Genomic DNA, 20,215 nt, shown 5'->3' with positions numbered 1-20,215 from the left:
CTCCACATGTACAAAACTAGAAGTTCTGGTTCAGCCTGCATTGCTGGAACTGTGAAGTAACCATTCTAGTATCTCAGTCCTTTTGCCCACTCGAGCACCATTCTTCTGTAGCTCAGTTTGACAAAGTAAAGTCAATAGTAGGGCAAACCAATTGCTTTGAATCACAATTGATGTGGTTCACTCACAGAGGAAGTGAGCTTTTAGTAATGTTGAAGGCTCAACCTGCTCATTGTTCAAAAAAGCCTGTAAGAGTGCTGCACAATTCTCGACAAAATAAACCTCAGCCTGGCTGACCTCTTATGGGATCCCAGTCGCTACACCCTGGACTGTCACAACAGGCACCTCCATGGAAATCAGTAGCCAGAAATTGTGCCAAAAGGGAAGAGGTTACAAATTTCTCAGATAAGGACTTAAAAAATATATATCTGACCAAATGGGTAGCTCAAGAGACTTTCTCCAGGTGTGATCACTGTATGGGGTTCCCCAAGAAGTTTTCTATCAGTGTTCGTGTTTTAACTCATCCTGCCCTCTACATGCAGTCCCACCTCAGATTAGAGCTATGTCAGTACCAAAGTAACTGTAAGTATTTAGTCCCGTATTCTGATGGCTTTTACAGGCTAATAAATCAGGAAATGCCCATGAAGACTTGTTCAACTGTATTTTCCAGATTAAACTTCATGCTGACAGTATAACTGCGAACACCAATCATGAATTTTGGTTTAAAGATGTTTTTTACTTTAGATCTTGTGTATAGATCTCCAACTAATTACATTTACTGGTGACATATGGTGGAATATGCCAGATTCAAGGGAGGGTTGTTGGCGTGAGTGAAAATATGGGCGGCAATGGAAAAAACTGTAGTCGTTCTTCACAAGTTAGTTGTAAATTATTATAGAAACTACAAGCTGGTGTTTGTATTTTTTTGCATCAGTAAATCTTGATAAGGAAGTGTAGAGGAGGCTTGACCCAAAAGCTGAGCCGCAGAGATGATTCAGCGATGAACAGTAACTTTAATCGGGCTACAAAATAACAAGCTGTGAGGGGTCATGAAACAAGGGAGAACAGATGCTGAATGCCACACACAAGGTGACTGGGAGCATCTGATTAAGGCTGGCTGGCTCCACGAGTGAACAATTGCTGTAGATGAGAGCTGGGTTCAAATAAGCTGCAGGTGATGAGTTGTAAGTGAGTGCCAGGTGATTCTTGTTAGCTGGGTGGAGACCAGAAGGTGCCTACCTGTGCAAGCCCTACAGGAACCATCTCCTACAGCCCATGGCAATCCGGGTGGGTCTGTTGAAACTCCTGAATGAGGATTGGATCCAAGATGAAACTGGACAGTACCCAAGGCCTCTTCTTTGAGCAGGCACTGCACACCCTGTCCATGACAGTGTGAATCCATGAACTTTTGAGCCACTTACACTGGACTGCCTTCAACCTAGGTTTCAAAGGTACAGACTCAGTTGGGTTGAGGGGTCCAAAGACAACAACCTTGAGGCAGGACATGTGGAAGGTAGGTGTGCTCCTGGGGGACAGTGACAGCTGGAGACAGTAGATGACTGGTTGACACAATGGGTAATCTTGAAGGGACCAATGAACTGAGGTGAGAGCTTGCATGAGTTGGTGCGTAGGAGCAGATCCTGGGTGGACAGTCAGACACGGTCCCCAAGCCACAATGGTCTGGTTAGGCTCTGCTGCTGGCTTGCCTGGCAGCATTTAGCATGATTGGCAGCTAGGATGGTGACTTCCTTGTACGGTAGTTGATTCAGGGACAGACCCTCATCTTTCTTTTTAACGAAGAAGAATCCTACACTGGCTGAGGTCTGGGTTGGCTGAATGAACCTGTGCTGCAGTGTTTCAGACAGATAGTCACTCATGGCTTGGGCTGGCTGCTCCACAGTAGGAGTACAAGCTGTTTCTCTACTGATGCTCGTGCTCTTGGTTCGTTGAGGATGCTCTCCCTATCTGCTATCTAGGAAGGCAATGAGGAGGGAGGTCCTGCCGCCTGGGAATGAAACTCGTGTTGTTCTATAAGATGCTTGTCAATGCAGAAGGCCAACATGGCAACTGTGCTCAGTGGGAATCTCCTGCGTAGACAGCTCATGTTTTGATGCTCCAAGAGGTTGCGATGGGAATGGGCCAGCAACCTCTCTACATTCCAGCTGCACTCGCCCCACGGGTATGGAATTTCATGGTGTAATCCAGCACAAGCGTGAGCCTTCACATTTGCAAAGTATTTGATCTGTTGCCCGCTTCCACTTCCTGTATGGAGGAAAACATGGCCCACCTCCATGGAGAAGTCCCTATGTCTGTTCTATATGGAGGTCTTACTGTCACAGTTAACGGAGGCCCATGTGAGAGCTCACCCTGTTGAAAGAGAGAAGACGAAGGCAATCTTGGCTCGGTCCATTAAAAAAATAGATGGCTGGAGCATTCAACTTGCATTGGCTCAGGAAGCTGCAGCAACTGGTTGGGGATCCATTAATGTGTTCAGGTACTGGAATCAGGTGCTCTGAGGGAGGAGGTTGACGGGCACAGGGGTTGCTGTGTTGAGAAGAGTTGGTTGAGATTGGCAAGCGGGTGGTTAGTGGTTTCTGCTGCTTGTGGATCATGCCTCATGTCGATGGATGAGTTCCTTTAGGCAAGCAGAATCTGCTGCATCAATTGCTGGTTCACTCACCCCGTAGGGAAATGTAGAGGAAGCTGGACCCAAAAGCAGATCAGCAGAGCGATTCAGTGATGAATGGTAACTGTAATTATAGACTGCAAAATGACAACCCATAAGGAGCCACAAAACAAAGGAGAACAAATATGGAACACCACCAGCTAGGAGCAACAGGTTGAAGCTGGCTGGTTTGATGAATGATCAAGAGACCTGGGTTTAAATATGTTGCAGGTGATGGCATTGGAAATGACTGTCAGCTGGTTCCTGTTAGCTTGGCAGATGGAGAGGTGCCCGCCCAGCTGTCCAGGCCTGACAAATCTTGTCCACTCTGAGATTTTGCACAACTACCTTGAATATGTCATTTTATCAGCTGGGATCTTTTTGGTTCTCTTGGCTGGTACAAATTCCTGCACCGTTGTCGGTATTGCACACTAATACTTCAATGCTTGACAAACGCCACAACATATGCTAAGACACATACATCTCAGAGGCTCTACTTCTGTCAGTTTCAGAGCTATTTAAAGACACCTTCTGGCAATGACTAATGTTGTACAATTAATAGCTTTGCAATGAAGTTCAGCCATGTACCCAGACATATAAATGCTACAGTGGTTCAAAACGGAGTAAAAGAAGGGACCTCAATTGGTTCAGTGGGTGAATGTGCTGCTCTCTGTGCCATTGAATCACACTGAACAGACCCTGTGTCCATTTTGGGTGATTTACATTCACATAATTATGTTTTAGAGAATTAAAGTTGTGAAGGTTTCTACAATAGGAAAGAGAAGAACTATACCTAGGTCACTGGAAAGGATATTTCCTGTTCTTAGAAACATTGAAAACCTACAGCACAATACAGGACCCTTTGGCCTCTAAAGCTGTGCTGAACATGTCCTTAGAAATTACCTAGGGTTACCCATACCCTCTATTGTTCTAAGCTCTGTGTACCTGTCCAAGAGTCTCTTAAAAGACCCTATTGAATCACCCTCCACCACCATTCCCGGCAACCCAGTCCACGCACTCACCACTCTCTGCATAAAAACTTACCCCTGACATCTCCTCTGTACCTACTTCCAAGCACCTTAAAACTGTACTCACTCATGCTAGCCGTTTCAGCCCTGGGGAAAAAGCCTCTGACTATCCACACGATCAATGCTTCTCATCATCTTATACACCTCTATCAGGACACCTCCCATCCTCTGTTGCTCCAAGAAGAAAAGATTGAGTTCACTCAACCTATTCTCATAAGGCATGCTCCCCAATCCAGGCAACATCTTTGGTCTCTGCACCCTTTCTATGGTTTCCACATCCTTCCTATAGTGAGGCGACCAGAACTGAGCACAGTACTCCAATTTTGGGGTCTGACCAGGGTCCTATATACTGCAACACTAACTCCCGGCTCCTAAACTTAATCCCATGATTGATGAAGGCCAATGCACCATATGCCTTCTTAACCACAGAGTCAAACTGTGCAGCAGCTTTAAGTGTCCTATGGACACAGACTCCAAGATCTCTCTGATCCTCCACACTGCCAAGAGACTTACCATTAATACTATATTCTGTGATCATATTTGACCTACCAAAATGAACCACCTCACACTTATCTGGGTTGAACTCCATCTGCCACTTCTCAGCCCAGTTTTGCATCCTATCAATGTCCCACTGCAACCTCTGACAACCCTCCACACTATCCACAACACCTCCAACCTTTGTGTATCAGCAAATTTACTAACCCATCCCTCCTCTTCTTCATCCAGGTCACTTATAAAATTCACCAAGAGTAAGCATCCCAGAACAGATCCCTGAGGCACACCACTGGTGACAAATCTCTATGCAGAATATGACCCATCTACAACCACAGTTCTCCTTCTGTGGGCAAGCCTGTTCTGGATCCACAAAGCAATGTCCCCTTGGATCCCATGCCTCCTTACTTTCTCAATAAACCTTGCATGGGGTACCTTGTCAAATGCCTTGCTGTTCTTCAAGGTTGAAAGTTTTACATCATCTTAAGGAAGTAAAATGATTTAAAAGTCTCAATATGTTTCATCCCTTTAATATTGCACTGAGAGTCACTCTGGTTGTTGGATTGGGCGTCATGTCTACAGCCTTCTGACTCCAGGATTTGTGCATCACTGATGCACAATAATCCAAGAATCTCTAGTTTATTGATTCTAGAATCCATCGCAACTGTGTGAACTCAAATGCTAATACTGCCAGTCCTAATATAAGTCATGCATGTAAGGAACCTGTTGGTTTGAGTTGATCATAAATTTAACTGGTAGCCTCTAATCTGCTTGTGGCTGACAAGATAAACCCTTCCTCTTTTCAGAGTTTCATTGGCTACTTTGTAATAGAGTAAACCAAATATGAAATAGATGGCATCTACAGAGATTCAAACCTGCACCATCAATTGAAATAAAAGGGCACAGAAGGTGAGATGACAGAACCCTGGAGGACTCCCGAGTTAATAAAAATTTGTGTTAATTCAGAACAGAATAAACCAGGAAAATGTAATCTACCTCTGTTGCATAGATGAAAAAGTTAAATCAAATTGAATGTAAAATTTAAAAGCTTGATATGTCTCACATTGACAACTGTTCAAAGATGTCTAATTATTTTCTTAGTATGAATATAAATGTGGTATGAATCATAAAAATTCAGCTTATTATTCTTCATTATAACCATATATATTTTAAGTATATTTAACAATAAAACAGTATTTGAATTGCACTGCATTGAACAAACAGTAATGTTAACAGGAGTTCTTTAGGTACAGTACTGTGCAAAAGTCTTAAACACATTTATATAGGTAGGGTGCCTAAGATCTTTGCACAGTACTGTGCTTATCAATGTGGAGCAGAGGGCGAGTGGTAAATCTGGTGGGAGCAGAGGATGTTGGGAATGGTAAGGGTGGAGCACTACTGGAGGGGTGTGGGACAGATGGCAAAGAAGGACCGCAGATACCCCCAGCCCTGAGACACGAGGTGAGGTCACTTGATTCCAAACAATTAGTTTACTGATCATTACAGAATGGCTCATCCAGAAAAAGAAAATGCACGGGATCCATAGTGACTTGGCTGATAGGATCGAAAATTGGCTTGATCATTAGGGTTGGTGAGTCTTTCTCTGGATGTAAATGTGCTGGGAGGGAAGTTTACAGATAATAATAAAATCAATGGTGCTGTAGATTCTATAAAAGATTGCCATAGAATAGAGAAAGATGTAGATCAGTTGTAGATATGGCACAGCTTGATAAGGTGATAAAGATGGCATACTTGCCTTTGTTAGTCGAGGCTTCGAGATCAAGAGCCAAGAAATTATATTGCAATTTTATAAAACTCTGGTTAGGCCACATCTGGAGTATTGCATTCATTTCTAGACTCTTCATTATAGGAAGGATGGGGTGGCTTTGGAAAGGGTTTTACCAGGATGGTGCCTAGTTTGGAGGACATGTGTTGTGAGAAGAGGTTGAACAAGCTGGACTGTTATATCTAGAATGGCAGAGGCTGAGGGGAGATTTAATAGTAGTTTATAACACTATATGAGGCATAGATCGAGTGAAAAAGTTTGTATCTTACCCCAGGATTGCACTGTCTAGCTCTACAGGTACATGTATTTAGGGTGAGAGAGGGAAAGTATAAAGGTGATGTGTGAGGCAAAGCTTTAACACAGAGGGTGGTGGAGGACTGAAATGCAATGCCAGGTGCAACGGTAGAGACAGATAACATAGTGTGAGGGACAGCAGATGACACTGCTAGAGATCAAAAAGTTGTTTTTGAGTAAGATAAACTTCCAACAAATATTCTTTGTTCAGCTTCTTGTGGTAAATTAGAGCCAGTCTTCAGTTCTTAATGTAAATGGCAAGCAATAATCAGTCTGAAGTTAAAAGGACAGCTTTGCAAACAAAGAGCACAGTCTGTAGAGTGTAGACTATATAGAGAGCAGCATGGGGTGACTGCTCAAGAGATTCAGTATAAGAGGGTGGGGTGATGTTAAAAGACCCGAATCAAACCAGACAAAACTGACTAAGTTATTTAATTCAAGCAAGTTCACAGACAAGATTAATACTATCACTACAGATGCACAACAAATACAGTATCTGATCTATTAATAGTTGGAAGATGTGTGTACTCGAAGAGTCAGTCTTCGCAGCATTAATTTTGGATGTTTGGGATCTCTGTCATCAGAAGCTTTTAGACCAGTGGCTCTCATAGTGGGCTATATCATGTCTCTGCAGGTGCTGGGAGCTTCCAAGGGGATGATAAAGATAAAGGGGGTGGTGAGTGGGGCACTAGGTAGAAAGAGGGGCAGGTAAGGGATTCTAGGCTTAATTTAAGAAATGAATTGCTTATTATAAGCATTCGCTCCTCAGTGGTTCATAATTGATTTCAATAATCACATAATAACCTCATAGCTTGCTACCCCACTGTTCTCATAGACTTTTCTCAAAGCGCACTATAGTTGTTGGAAAACAATGCGATGCTTTTGCATTTGGCATACCATGAGGAATCTGGACTGAAGAAATCGTGTTATTTCCAGGCCTGGATCGTGCATTATTTCCATTCACAACTGTAATACACTGTTTGCTAGTAAGATTCCCATAGTCTAATCATGTAGTGATGCAATTCCTGTGAGTTACGGGATAGTATTCAATGGGGTAAATTTCAGAATCTATCCTTTCAAATGGTCTTGACCTCATTTCTATAGCCCATGGCCCAACCAGGGTATCACTGCCCCACTTTATGTACCGTCAAGCAGTCAGGTTTGGCCTGAGCTATTATGACATCATAACTTCCCGTTAATTGATCACAATGCCTGAGGTTGGAGTTAAACAATAGATGGTCATAATGAACATGTCATAAGCAGACCAAATGGAAAAGTTGTGAAGACAGTATGGTGGTTACTTGAAAGCAAACCAACACCACTGAGAGAGGAAGCGAGGGTAATCAACACTGTACGATGCACTTCCAAATAACAAGTTTCCAAATCGAGAAAGGTGCATTTGGTCCTCCATTACAAAAGATGAACGATTTTGTAGCAATGTAAAATCAATGAAACTAAATTAGTGATACATGTGTCCCCCGCTTTACGAATGTTCGCTTTACACCACTTTGCTTTTACAAAAGACCTACATTAGTAACCTGTTTTTGCATTACAAAGAGGATTTTCGCTTTTATGAAAATTGTTTCCATATAAATTAATGGTTCTTCGCTTCACACCATTTTGGCTTAAGAAAGGTTTCATAGGAATGCCTTACCTTTGTAAATGGGGGACACCTGTATAATGGTCTGATTAGCGGTCTAATGACATGTTTAGCAATACTGAGTGTAATTAGCAAAATATGCAAAGTTAACCACATAGTTAGCGATCTTATCAATCTTAGCAGTCAACAAAAAAAAATTTCATTCACGTGGCTCACTCTCTCTCCATGAGTCTAAACTAAATTAAAACAAAGCATAAATACATAAGTATACTCATTTGCTTCTACCATGTCCAACACATGTGCCAGATTACTATAATAGACACACCACAAAATACAATGCAGTCAGAAAATAGATACAAGGCTCCTACAGACAGTAGAGTGTGGAGTAACTGAAATAGGATTTTATACCAGCACCAAGCAACCAATAGCAGCCGGTGTGTCTGTTGAGTCAAACATTTTTCAAATGAGGCAATGAAACCATCCAGGCTCCTTGAGCATTTGAAGAGAATACACGCTGATAAAGCAAACAAGAAGTTGGCTTATTTTCAGTCATGATAACATTCTAAAATGGAAAACACTTCAAAATATGTTTGTCAGCACTTCAAACAAAACACTAACGGTTTGTGTGCTTTATATAACATTTCGTTGTTCTTTGCTCAATCTGGAAAGCCCCATTCAATTGGAGATCTGATTCTGCCATCATTAAGGTAATTTCTGAGTGCGGTTTTGCATAAGTTATTGGGCCAAATGTTTAAAGCAATAGTGATAGCTCTGTTCAAAGATGAATGGACAAAATGTCTGAGAATGCGGAAGACACAATATACCCAGGACAACAGAAATTTCTCTGCATTTGGATGAGTCAACTTTGCTGGGCAATGAATCTTTACTTCTTGGTTATGTTCATTTCATAAAAGATAGTTCAAGAGTTGTTATTTGCAAGCAGACTAGAAACAGATACAAAATGGTAGTAAATATTTCTGGTTGATAAGCAATTTTTCAAAGAGAAAGACATTCCACTCACCAGCATTATTGCTTGTGCAACAGATGGGGCACCATCAATGACAGGATGCCACTGTGGAGTTATTACTTTCTTAAAAAAAGGAGTGCCTCACATATTTACCATTCACTGTGTAATTCACAGATAACATCTTGTTGTAAAAAGGTTAAGTGATCGGCTATACAAATCATTAAATACTGTTATCACAGTACTATAAAATCAGGTCTCATACTCTCAATTCTTGACTATTTTGAGAGTTTTGTATAAAGAATGATGAACAGTTTGAATGTTTTCTGTTGCACACAGAAGTCAGATGGCTTTCAAAAGTAAACAGTGATAAAATTCTTTGAAGGCCCAGATGTTTCATTCAATAATCAACTCAAGAATATTAGGTTTGACATTGCTTATTTGTCAGAAATACTTGCAAAGTTTAATGAAATCAGTCTTAATTGCAAGGAAACTTTGTGAATCTTATTGAAGTCAAATCAGACATCTCCACGTTTCTGTCCAGGCAAGCCTATTTAAGTAGAACATTGGCTGTCATAACCTTTTCCAGTGTTACGAACCCCGTAACTGGGTGACTTACCATCAAAGATAGAGACGTCAGTTGAAGTCTGATGATACTATTTTTAACAGTATTTATTAGTAAAACTACACAAAAATAATATTAATGCAAAAATACAGATAGTATATGTTGTCAATACTGAACCTAAAAGTGTGGGTATAATAATAATCAATAAGAAATAAGCTCTATCGTTGTCTAGGGGATAATGTATTGTCCGATGGAAATATAAAGTTCACTGCAGTTCACACAAGCTGCCGTCTTTTTGGTTGTCGTTGTGTTGCAATTGTTGGAGAGAGAGAGAGAAAGAGAATGGGAACATTTACCGCTACGGGTTTTGCCAACCTTTCTTTATGATTTCTATCTGTCAGGTGTCTTGTTGTCTTGGCCGTACAATTGTAACCTCTCCTTTAGCTAAACGGTTCTTCCGTGGTGAGCCCGCCACCCAGGCAAGGGAGGACACACACGAGCCCCCACCGGCTTTTGCTATAAAACACTGTCACGGGATTTCTAGCGTTTCTCCTGGTGCGTCTAAAGGGGTGTTCCCCAGACCCCTCTTTTATCCTTACTCACGGGGTCTCAGATGTCAATCAGGTTGGGATGATGCAATCCCTCAGCCAGACCACTCTGGTTTCCCCCTGAGGGGTTTCAATGAATAGTACAGTACTCAATACACAATTCCTTCTCCAAGAGACAATGACAGTAATCAGTGGTTCCATTCCGCTTATGTCAGGAGAAATTCCACCTGGTTGTGTATTCTGGGTGTCTCTCTCTCATTTCCTGGGTCTCAGACCCAAAATAATAGCGATCTTGAGATTCTCAAAAATGAGGGGGCGACTTTGAACCCTTCGGCCCCTCAGAGTTGCTCCACATTCGTAACACGAGTTTCGGAGCCTCTCTGAATGTGAAGAAGGAAAAAGAGTACCAGACATGAGAAAGTGTTCAGATGCTGGAAATCCAAAGCAACACATACAAAATGCTGGAGGAACTCAGCAGGTCAGGCAGCATCTCTGGAAAAGGGTAAACATTCAATATTTCAGGCCATGACATTGCAGCCCAAAACGAGACTGCTTACTCTTTTCCGTCAATGATGTCCGACCCGCTGAATACTAGACGATGATCTTCAAGTACAGTATACTGTGCCCACCTGGGTGAGCTGCATAAAGACATGTCAGAAAGATTTCCGGATCTTCAGTCAATCCAAATTCCAGATTGGGTAATAAATCCAATCCTGGACACTTGTAGTGAGGAATGAAGTGGAAGAATGGGGGAAGAACTGATCTCGCTACAAAAATGACTGAGCTGAAGCTGAGATTTAAAACAGAAAGCTCTGAAAGCCACTCTGTGAAAGATCAAGATGTTCTTTATTGCCTTTTTAACTTTGTATTTAGTGGAGTGCAGTTTCAATGCAGTAGCAATGAAACAGACTGCATGGGGATTTGAGACTCATTCTGGGTGACGTTCAGCCTGATGTTGAGAAGCTGATATCACTGCACCAAGCCTGTCCGTCTCACTGAAAGATGAAAAAGCAATGAAGTAGTGAATATTTGGGTTACAAATGCATGCTCTAAAGTTGTTGATGAAAATTGTTTCTACTGTAATTAAATGAAGAAATAATTTTACCTGGACCTTTAAATAGATTTGAGTAATTCTTACATGTATTTATCACTGCTTTATATTTGAAGTTCTTATTTTCTTTCTCTGTGCAGCATAAATCAAAATTCTTTATAGTTTTTATGTAATGGTTGAAAAGGAAGAGAGGGGTGCTGTGGATGTGGTCGCAGAGCCAAGGACTGTAACCCAAAAATACTTGGGAATCACTGTTTTAGACCATATGTGTGAAAAGGTATCTGAAAAAATAACACACACTGTGATGTTATATTACAAATGAAAGAGAGCAGTCAGGGTAGTTGGTAATGGTCATGGGACAATGAGAAAAATGACAGAAAGACGGGGAGAACTAGAATCCCTTGAATAGCTTTCAATTTCTGTGAAGGACAATTTGTTCATCTGTAATTCATTGGTATGCCTATTTAGCCTATAGAATTGTACCCGTGTTTTGGAAATCCTTTGTTTTTTGGAATCTTTTGTAATTCAGAAATCCATAATAAGATAGAAATCCTCTGTGAGTTTTAAATATGTAATAAGAATTTTATCTAAATTTAAATGTGTATCACTAAAGATAAATTAACTGTATTTAAACTACTTTGTAGGTGGAAGTATCTCCTTCGTAGGGAGCATGGACCTACAGCTCAAATAGTGAGTATTGGCAGCAAGATTCTCTGTGGTGTATAAACAGTGAAGTAATCTAGGCTTTGAAGAGTAGGTGCATACATTATAACCTCTCTTTAGTGAGGGTACCTGTAGCTATCTAATGTATATTGGATGGGGCTTATGATTTTCATTTTGAGTTTGGAACTTCAGGACTGTAAACCCAATACCATCACAATAGGATTGTTTAAGAGACTCATAGATAAGTTGATGCAGACGCAGAGATGGGAGGGGTTTTGCCAATATGTGTGGAAGAGAGATTAGATTAATTATGAACCATTGGTTTAATTAGTGTGGGCAGTACTGTGATGGTACTGTTCAACAAAATGTTCTGTTTTCTTCTTAATGCAGTGACAGTATCTGCCTCCAATACTCAAGAGTGTGTTCCAGACTTCAACCACGTGATGGGAGTAAAAATGCTTTCTTGACCCCGCTTCTTACCTCTTACCCTATTTTCGAGACCATTGCCATATATTGAGATGGAGTACCCCGACAGAGTACCTGGTGAGGCTCTGAAAACTTGTGCCAACCAACTGGCAGGAGTAATCAAGGACGTTTTCAACCTCTCAATGCTACGAGTGAAAGTTCCCACTTATTTCAAAAAGCTAACAATTATACAGGTGTCAAAGAAGAATTATGTGAGCTGCCTAATGACTATTGCTCAGTAGTAATAGTCATTAGGTTAGCATAATCGAGAGGTTGGTCATGACTAGATTGAACTCCTGCCTCAGCAAGGACCTGGACCCATTGCAATTTGCCTGTTGCCACAATAGGTCAATGGCAGATGCAATCTCAATGTCTCTTTACTTTACATGGCTTTAGACCACCTGGACAATACAAACACCTATGTCAGGATGCTGTTCATCGACTATAGCTCAGCATTTAACACCTTCATTCCCACAATCCTGATTGATATGTTACAGAACCTGGACCTCTGTACCTCTCCCTCTGCAACACCCTGACCAGAAGACCACAAACTGTGCAGATTGGTGATAATATCTCCTCCTCACTGACAATCAACAATAGGTAACATCAGGGGTTTGTGCTTAGCCCATTGCTCTAGACTCTCTGAACCCATAACTGTGTGACTAGGCATATCTCAAATACAATCTATAAATTTGCTGATGAACAACCATTGTTGGTAGAATCTCAGATGGAGAAGAGATATGCTCATTAGTGGAGTGATGTTGCAGCAACAACCTTTTACTCAACGTCTGTCACGTTCTCCTTCGGGTGTAACGAAACGCCGAATTTAACGTCCGGATAAACCACAGTTAATAAGAACCAGATCGCAGTAAGATTAACCATTTACTGTTCACTCTTCACATTAACATATGGTGAAAACTGTTGATAAAACAATACAAGATTGATACAGTATTTGTTCCTTCCTTAATATCACATTTCAAGTGTAAATACTTGCAAAGGTGACTATAACTACATTACACTAAGGTGCAGTATACAGGGAGAGTTTACCTGCTCCATTGACTACTTTAAATACACTTCCATGCAAACTATCCGCGACTCTTTAACTAACGAAAGCATAAACATTATCTACCGTCGTTACCTCTAACAGGATCAGCATTAACATCTTAGTTCAATATATCGATTATCTATTAACTTACAGCGTTGCTCTCACTGTGATTTCTCATGCCTGCAAAACTGCTTCTGCTCAGGTGAGCCTCGTGGTAAGCCCCCACCCTCGCGCTAATTTCAAACCGGTGTTTTCCCACAAGACGCGGCGAAACCGGATGTGACGTCATCGCATGCCGATATATTTTACATGCAATGAATATACTTTAAACACTTCTAATTCTAACTAGAAAATACTATTGAATGAATTACTAAGCGAAAATATTATAAACTAAATAACTGTCGTAAAGACAGCACAACGTCATTAAGATGAAAGATCTGATTGTGGACTTCAGGAAGGGTAAGACCAAGAAACACAACATAGAGGAATCAGAAGTGGAGAGAGTGAGCAGTTTCAAGTTCCTGGGTGTCAAGATCTCTGAGGATCTAACCTGGTCCCAACATATTGATGCAGCTATAAAGAACGCAATAAAGACTATACTTCATTAGGAGTTTGAAGAGATTTGGTATATCAACAAAAACACTCAAAAACTTCTATAGTTGTACTGTGGAAAGCATTTTGACAGGCTGCATCACTATCTGGTATGGGGGGGGGGGGCTGCTACTGCACAGGACCGAAAGAAGCTGTAGAGGATCGTAAATTTAGCTGGCTCCATCTTGGATACTAGCCTACAAAATACCCAGGACATCTTCAAGGAGCAGTGTCTCAGAAAGGCAGTGTCCATTATTAAGGACCTCCAGCATCCAGGGCATGCCCTTTTCTCACTGTTACCATCAGGTAGGAAGTACAGAAGCCTGAAGTCACACACTCAGCGATTCAGGAACAGCTTCTTCCCCTCTGCCATCTGATTTCTAAATGGTCATTGAACTCATGAACTCGTCCTCACTTTTTCAATGTATAATATTTCTGTTTTTATATGATTTTTTTATCTATTCAATATACATATACTGTAATTGATTTACTTATTTTTTCCATATTATGTATTGTATTGAACTGTTGCTGCTAAGTTAACAAATATCACACTACTTGCCGATGATAATAAACCTGATTTTGATTCTGATTCAGATATCTTGACTGTCATAATTTGGTATTGCTGCAAGCCCATTTCATGCCGCTGGTAGAGATGGAATTAGCTCCACTAGTTTAGCATCAGGTGAGATGATTCTACATCTATAATAAATTCAGAATTAGAAAAAGGAGAAGGTGATTCATGAAGTGAAGAGTCATTTTTTGTAATGTGCAGTGCTACCTATTTATATGTATAAATCTATTATTTGCTTTGAGAATTTTATATAGTTATATAAATTCAAATTGTCTCAGATTGGTGCATGAAATTTTTTTTTGGATTATAACAAAGCTGGTTTATGCAAAGTGCATGTGATTGGATGGGGCAAACAGCATCACTGACAAACTCACCATGAATGTTTCCCTTACACATAATTTTTATATTGCTTTTCCCTTATGCTATTTCTTCCCAAGAAGTGCTCTAGAAGACCACATAGATCACTTGTTCCATTGTTGGATATGTCAAAGTGTTGCCAAAAATATTGAGCAATTCCCTCGAAGAAAGATTAACATCTGCATTTTTGGTATATTTCTGTGATTAAAATAGTTTGTAACATGGTTCTCTACTGGCAAATACTTATCACTGTGTTCCCAGTGGTGGGCTGGGCAAGTATCTCTCCAGCACATCTCCACACCCTCACCACTGCCTTTTGACTATTCTTTCATAATTTATTGCTTAAAGTCTCATCAGAATTCCCCTCTTTTCCTGATCTACCACCTGCTACGTTGTGGGAAAAACTCACTCTTAGCTTTAATGATAAAGGGCTGATCTCTGTACTATACTCTCAGCTGATGTCTTTGGGAGTTCAAGATCTAAACTAAGACTATGTGGGAGGATGACCTTGGTATGGATCTGGCTGAGGAATATTGGACAAAAGCATTGAATCGGGTACATTCCTCATCATCATGTGCTAGACTGGGGCTCATACAATTTGAAGTTTTACACAGGGTACATTTAAATAAAGCCAGGCTTGCTGACATATATCCTGGGACAGACGCTGGCTGTGACAGGTGTTCCTTCTCTCTGGCTGATTTAGTGCATGCATTTTGGTCTTGCCCTCGGCTTGATGGCTGTTGGGCACTGGTTTTTAAAATTATCAGTGAGGTTTTGGGGGTGACACTGAGACCTTGCCCACTTTTAGCTGTATTTGGTGTGGCAGATGATGTTCTGGGTTCAAATGCAAGCCAGTCAGATATCATTGCATATACACCGCTATTGGCCCGTAGGAGAATCTTGCTGGTCTGGAAATCTGCCACTTCCCCATCTGCTGCTGCTCGGTTAGAGGACGTAATTTTTTTTTCTGAAATTAGAAAAGATTAAATTCACTTTGAGGGGCTCTGTGAAAAAGTTCTATTAAAAATGGGGCCCTTTCTTGTCATAATTTGGGAGTCATAAGGAATTACCTACTAGTTGAGGGCATTTGATTGTACTTGGGAAATTGCTTCCCTTTTAATACACATATGGTTTACCTCACAGGGTGGTTGATGAATTGTAATATGAGTGTATTCTGGATCATCTGACATGTTGTGGATGTGTTTGGGCCTTCGTCTTGAAGTAGTGTGGGGGTATGACTGTGAAATGTCCGTACTTGCATTTGTGAATTGTTGTACTGTAAATACATTAGCTGCCATGGTATGTTCGGGAAGGGCAGGTGAGAGGAGGTTTGTTTAGGGGTAAGATATAAAAGCAAAATGGAGAAAAATATCCATTATGTATTCTGTATTGTGTCATTCCTTCAATAAAAATATATTTTAAAAGTCTCATCAGAAATCATCTCAACATTCTGTTCTTTCAATTTTGAGGAGTGCAAGCCCATCACCTTCTCTTTCCCAGTTCTGAAAAGTAAACTTTCACCTGATGTTGCTTGATTTGAGCATTTCCATCATTTTCCGAATTAGTTCAAATTTCAGTCTACAGTTTTTTTAAAGTTTCATAGACCCTCATCATAATCACCTAGGCAAAGTACCAGATGTTATAAGGGACAGCTGTTCATCCTTGGTTGCTTGCACTAAGATCATTATACCTACATTTACAATTTGTACCCTGTTTCTCAAAGTGAAGTCAATGAAACAGAATTTTGGAAGATGCCACTGCAATGTTGAATGTTTAGTGGAAATGATCATTGATAGATTCCTAATTCAATCTGCCATTCAAAGACACTTGTTTTGATCATCATGTAGTTTAATAATAGAAAGCCACGTCTTGCTGACCCAAACAACACACACAAAATGGTGGTGGAACACAGCAGGCCAGGCAGCATCTATAAGGAGAAGCACTGTCGACGTTTCGGGCTGAGACGAAACATTGACAGCGTTTCTCCCTATAGACGCTGCCTGGCCTGCTGTGTTCCACCACCATTTTGTGGGTGTTGTTGTTTGAATTTCCAGCATCTGCAGATTTCCTCGTGTTTGCTCTTGCTGACCCAGATCTCTTACCCAGACACAGAGCCCAATGCACCCACAAGTCCATACTTAGCTGGTTCAACACAAAGGTCTGATCTCATTGACTTAAAACAACAATGCAGCAATATAGTTGACCATGGTGCACTGGAAATTCCTGCTTTCAAAACATTCCTGAAAACTTTGACAGCCAATGCAGACTGTTGCCAGGGTTTGCAGGATGAAAAAACTGAGAAAATTTTATAATTTTCTTCTAAGTAAAACATAAATTGACTGCATTCAAATAACTAAAAAAAAGAGTAGTTAAGCATTTTTAAACATAAGATAATAACAAGCAGCAGCTAAATCATCTATGATTCATTTTAGAGAAAGAATCTTTGGCATTCCAGTCCATAGCCTTATAATTCCTCGAAATCATTGGGCTGTCACGTTGTGCAGCAGATCCAGCACATGAAGTGAGAGGTGTTAGCCCGTCACAGTGCTGAGGAACCTGATGTAGAGTTCACTGTCAAAACAAGTGGAGGGATATGGTGTTCTGAATCCCCAACTTAACTTCTGAGATTGTCATGTACGAATGTACAGTATGTAGCAGGAATTGCCAGATTTACAGCCATTTAAATCCCCAAGCATGAATAATTCCATTGGGAGGCACCATTTTATAAATTAGTCCACTTTATGATGTTTATGTGGTGTGTAGATGGCCACATGAACAGACAGGTAATAGGGGGATATGGATTATCTGCTGGCAGATGAGATTAGTTTTATTTGGCATTGTGGTTGGCACAAGCGTTGCAGTCCAGTGAACCTGTTCCTGTGCTAGGCTGCTCTAAGTCCTTTGTAATTATTTTGATACCCATTGGGAAATGAGACAGTAATGAATAGCAGCAAAATGTTACCACAAATCCAAGCTGGTACCAGGTCTCTTGGTTCTTTTCTCCAGTGATCTGAACATTTTGTTTGATTTGGGATTGTAGTTTGGGAAGGCGAGTCCTTTCCCTCTCCTGCACATGCTGTTTCTGTTTTTGTGTGGTAATCCTGACTTGGAAATGCAGCATTAAAAATAGGAGGTTGCAATTGTTTTGAATGACGTCCTAATGACCAAAATTCCATTCTCATTTTGGAAGTGGCAATTCAACATAAATGGCACAAAATACTATCCTTCATTCTCACCAGCTGACCTCACATGATTTGAGGGACGTTTTGACAGGTGACATCGCTGCATTGCAGAAAGGAGGAACAGTCAACAGATTGCTTAATTATTGAGGCAATCCTCTCAGCTAAATTGGCTTGTAACTGCTGTAAAGCACTGGCAATGTGCAGCTGCTGTGAATTACCAGAGCTTTGCTGCAAAATCTGCTTAGCTAACAGGCTCCAGTCCACAGAGTACCATATTCAACCATCTTATGGTGCAGTTATAAAGCGCGTTTCCAGAGCATTGATATTTTTACAGGTCACAGCATTCAGCGATAATCAGATAAGCATTGCGTGTAGAGAAAGGTGGTCAACTGCTGGGAATGGGGGGGACATTGCCAGAATAAAGGAGGCTAAAATTGTGTGGAAGTCATGGGATGGTGTGAGGAATCTGGTAGGAAAGGTCAGCACTATGCCTGGAGCTATTGATCTTGGAAAACCATGTACCGTCTTGTAACTTGGGAAAGAATTATTTTAAAAAGTGTTTTTTTTTAAGGTTTCTGCAAGCTTGTGACACTAGAGTGTCAGATCAATCATCAATATCAGAAAAAGCATGTCAACCATCTTGTCAATTTTTCTTAGGCGGGATCATGCTATCATCTACCCTTTTCTGTTTTATGTATTACAGTTCAGGCATTCCTTGGTCACGTGGCATTCTTGCATTCCTCAGTAGTAATCAGTTTAATTTCATCAATTAATTCAGCAGCTAGAGTCAACCGTGTCTGACTATTTAACCATGAAGCGTGTGGGAAATACACTTAAGAAGAAATTGTCTTTCCATGTTTGAAACTCGTATTTTCTGGCATTTAATAATTAAACCTGTTTTTTTTTGGGTGTGTGTGTGTGTGTGTGTTTTTCACAACTTTGTCATTGCCTGTTGCTCTTCCTTGCTCTCTCTTTGTTCTCTGTTTTGTAGCTTTACTAAAATTCACTTCAAGGCCATAGTAATGGTCACTCTTTCAGTAATAATCAGGTAGGCGCTGGAAGTAATGTGAGAAAATGTCAGGGGGCACGGTGGCATTGCCCAAAAATAGGGGAGGCTAAAACAGTATGGAAACCATAAGGAACTAATGATCAATTTCCAGCCTCCCTTTCTCCCACCACCACTCTGCAATCCCATGTCTCTCATGTCCCACCACCAACTCTTGGGTCCTCAGAAACTCCATCTTCTTCTCACCCCTCCTTCCCTGAACACCCCAACATTCCCCTCTCCCCTGATAAACACCTCTTTACCTGCCCATCACCTCCCTCTGATGCTCCTCCACATGTTCTTTCTTCCATGGCCTTCTGTCCTCTTCTTTCAGATTCACCCTTCTTCAGTCCTGTATCTCTTTCACCAATCAACTTCACCCCTCTCCCTCCCTCCTGTTTCACCTACCACCTTGTGGTCCTTCCTCCCCTCCCTCCACTTTCTTACTCTGACTTCTCATCTTTTCTTCTGGTCCTGATGAAGGGTCTCAGACTGAAATGCCGACTGTACTGTTTTCCATAGTTGCAGCCTGACCTGCTGAGTCCCTCCAGCATTTTGAGTGTGTTGCATCAATTTCCTGTTAGCTGGAACAGCAGGAACTCCCTTTGGAGCTTTGTGAAAATATGGGCCACCCTGCTGTAGGTACCACTTTGTTCAACTCCCCAGCACCCCTCCTCACTCAATAGGGAATCTTCTCCTGGAGTTCTTCTGCAGGAGACTATTTTTGTTGTCACTGAGTCCTGGCTTACTGCTGTTGGAATTTTCTCCTGCCTGCCAACCAGCCAGTGACTCTTACTGAATTTGGGCAGGATACCACTCTGGGAACAAATATCTGCAGCCCTCAGTGTGTAAGGTCCTCACTCATCCTAACCCATTAGCTTCCAAGTGCTCTGCTGTCATAATTTATCATGGCTATTTAGATATAATAAGCTTCATTTTAAGTGTGGAGAGTGATTTAGTGCATCAAACAGATTTTGGATTAGTTATGCTTTCTGAAGCTTTAATCAATTGGGCATGGAGGTATATATTTTAGAAAGTGACAGTATCATACATTCCTACAGATGAACCCTGAGAGGTGAGAAGCAGCATTAATATTTCTGTAAATTAAAACCAATGTCATATATTTAAAATGTTCTGGTGGGTTTACATAGACAAAATACTGGAGGAATTCTGCAGGTCAGGTAGCATTTACAGCCTCATTTTCAGTGATCTGTATGACACCTGAGCTTTAATGTTGAAAGGACGCGAAAAGCTTTACTCTCTAACTCACACTCTGCCCATGCAATTCCAAAACTAATTTCAATGC

At 41.0% G+C, this 20,215-nt stretch overlaps 1 protein-coding gene across 5 annotated transcripts in view; it reads left to right on the top strand.

Moving 5' to 3' along the window:
- Positions 1–20,215, top strand: part of LOC132391588 (E3 ubiquitin-protein ligase MARCHF8-like) — a 534,862-nt gene that overhangs the window by 201,472 nt on the left and 313,175 nt on the right. The window contains exons 1-2 of one of the 5 annotated variants that reach the window (XM_059964967.1): positions 11,657–11,680; positions 14,349–14,436. The exons of 1 other annotated variant lie outside the window; for it this stretch is intronic. The gene's annotated coding sequence lies outside the window, so the exon portion shown is untranslated. Of the gene's footprint in view, positions 1–11,634; positions 11,681–13,526; positions 13,623–14,348; positions 14,437–20,215 lie in introns of those variants that run through there. 3 more of the 5 variants (XM_059964970.1, XM_059964969.1, XM_059964971.1) reach the window with 3 other exon arrangements.

Source organism: Hypanus sabinus, chromosome 3, assembly GCF_030144855.1.
Source record: "Hypanus sabinus isolate sHypSab1 chromosome 3, sHypSab1.hap1, whole genome shotgun sequence".
Classification (NCBI taxonomy): Eukaryota; Metazoa; Chordata; class Chondrichthyes; order Myliobatiformes; family Dasyatidae; genus Hypanus; species Hypanus sabinus.
This window is presented reverse-complemented; position numbering and strand designations above follow the sequence as displayed.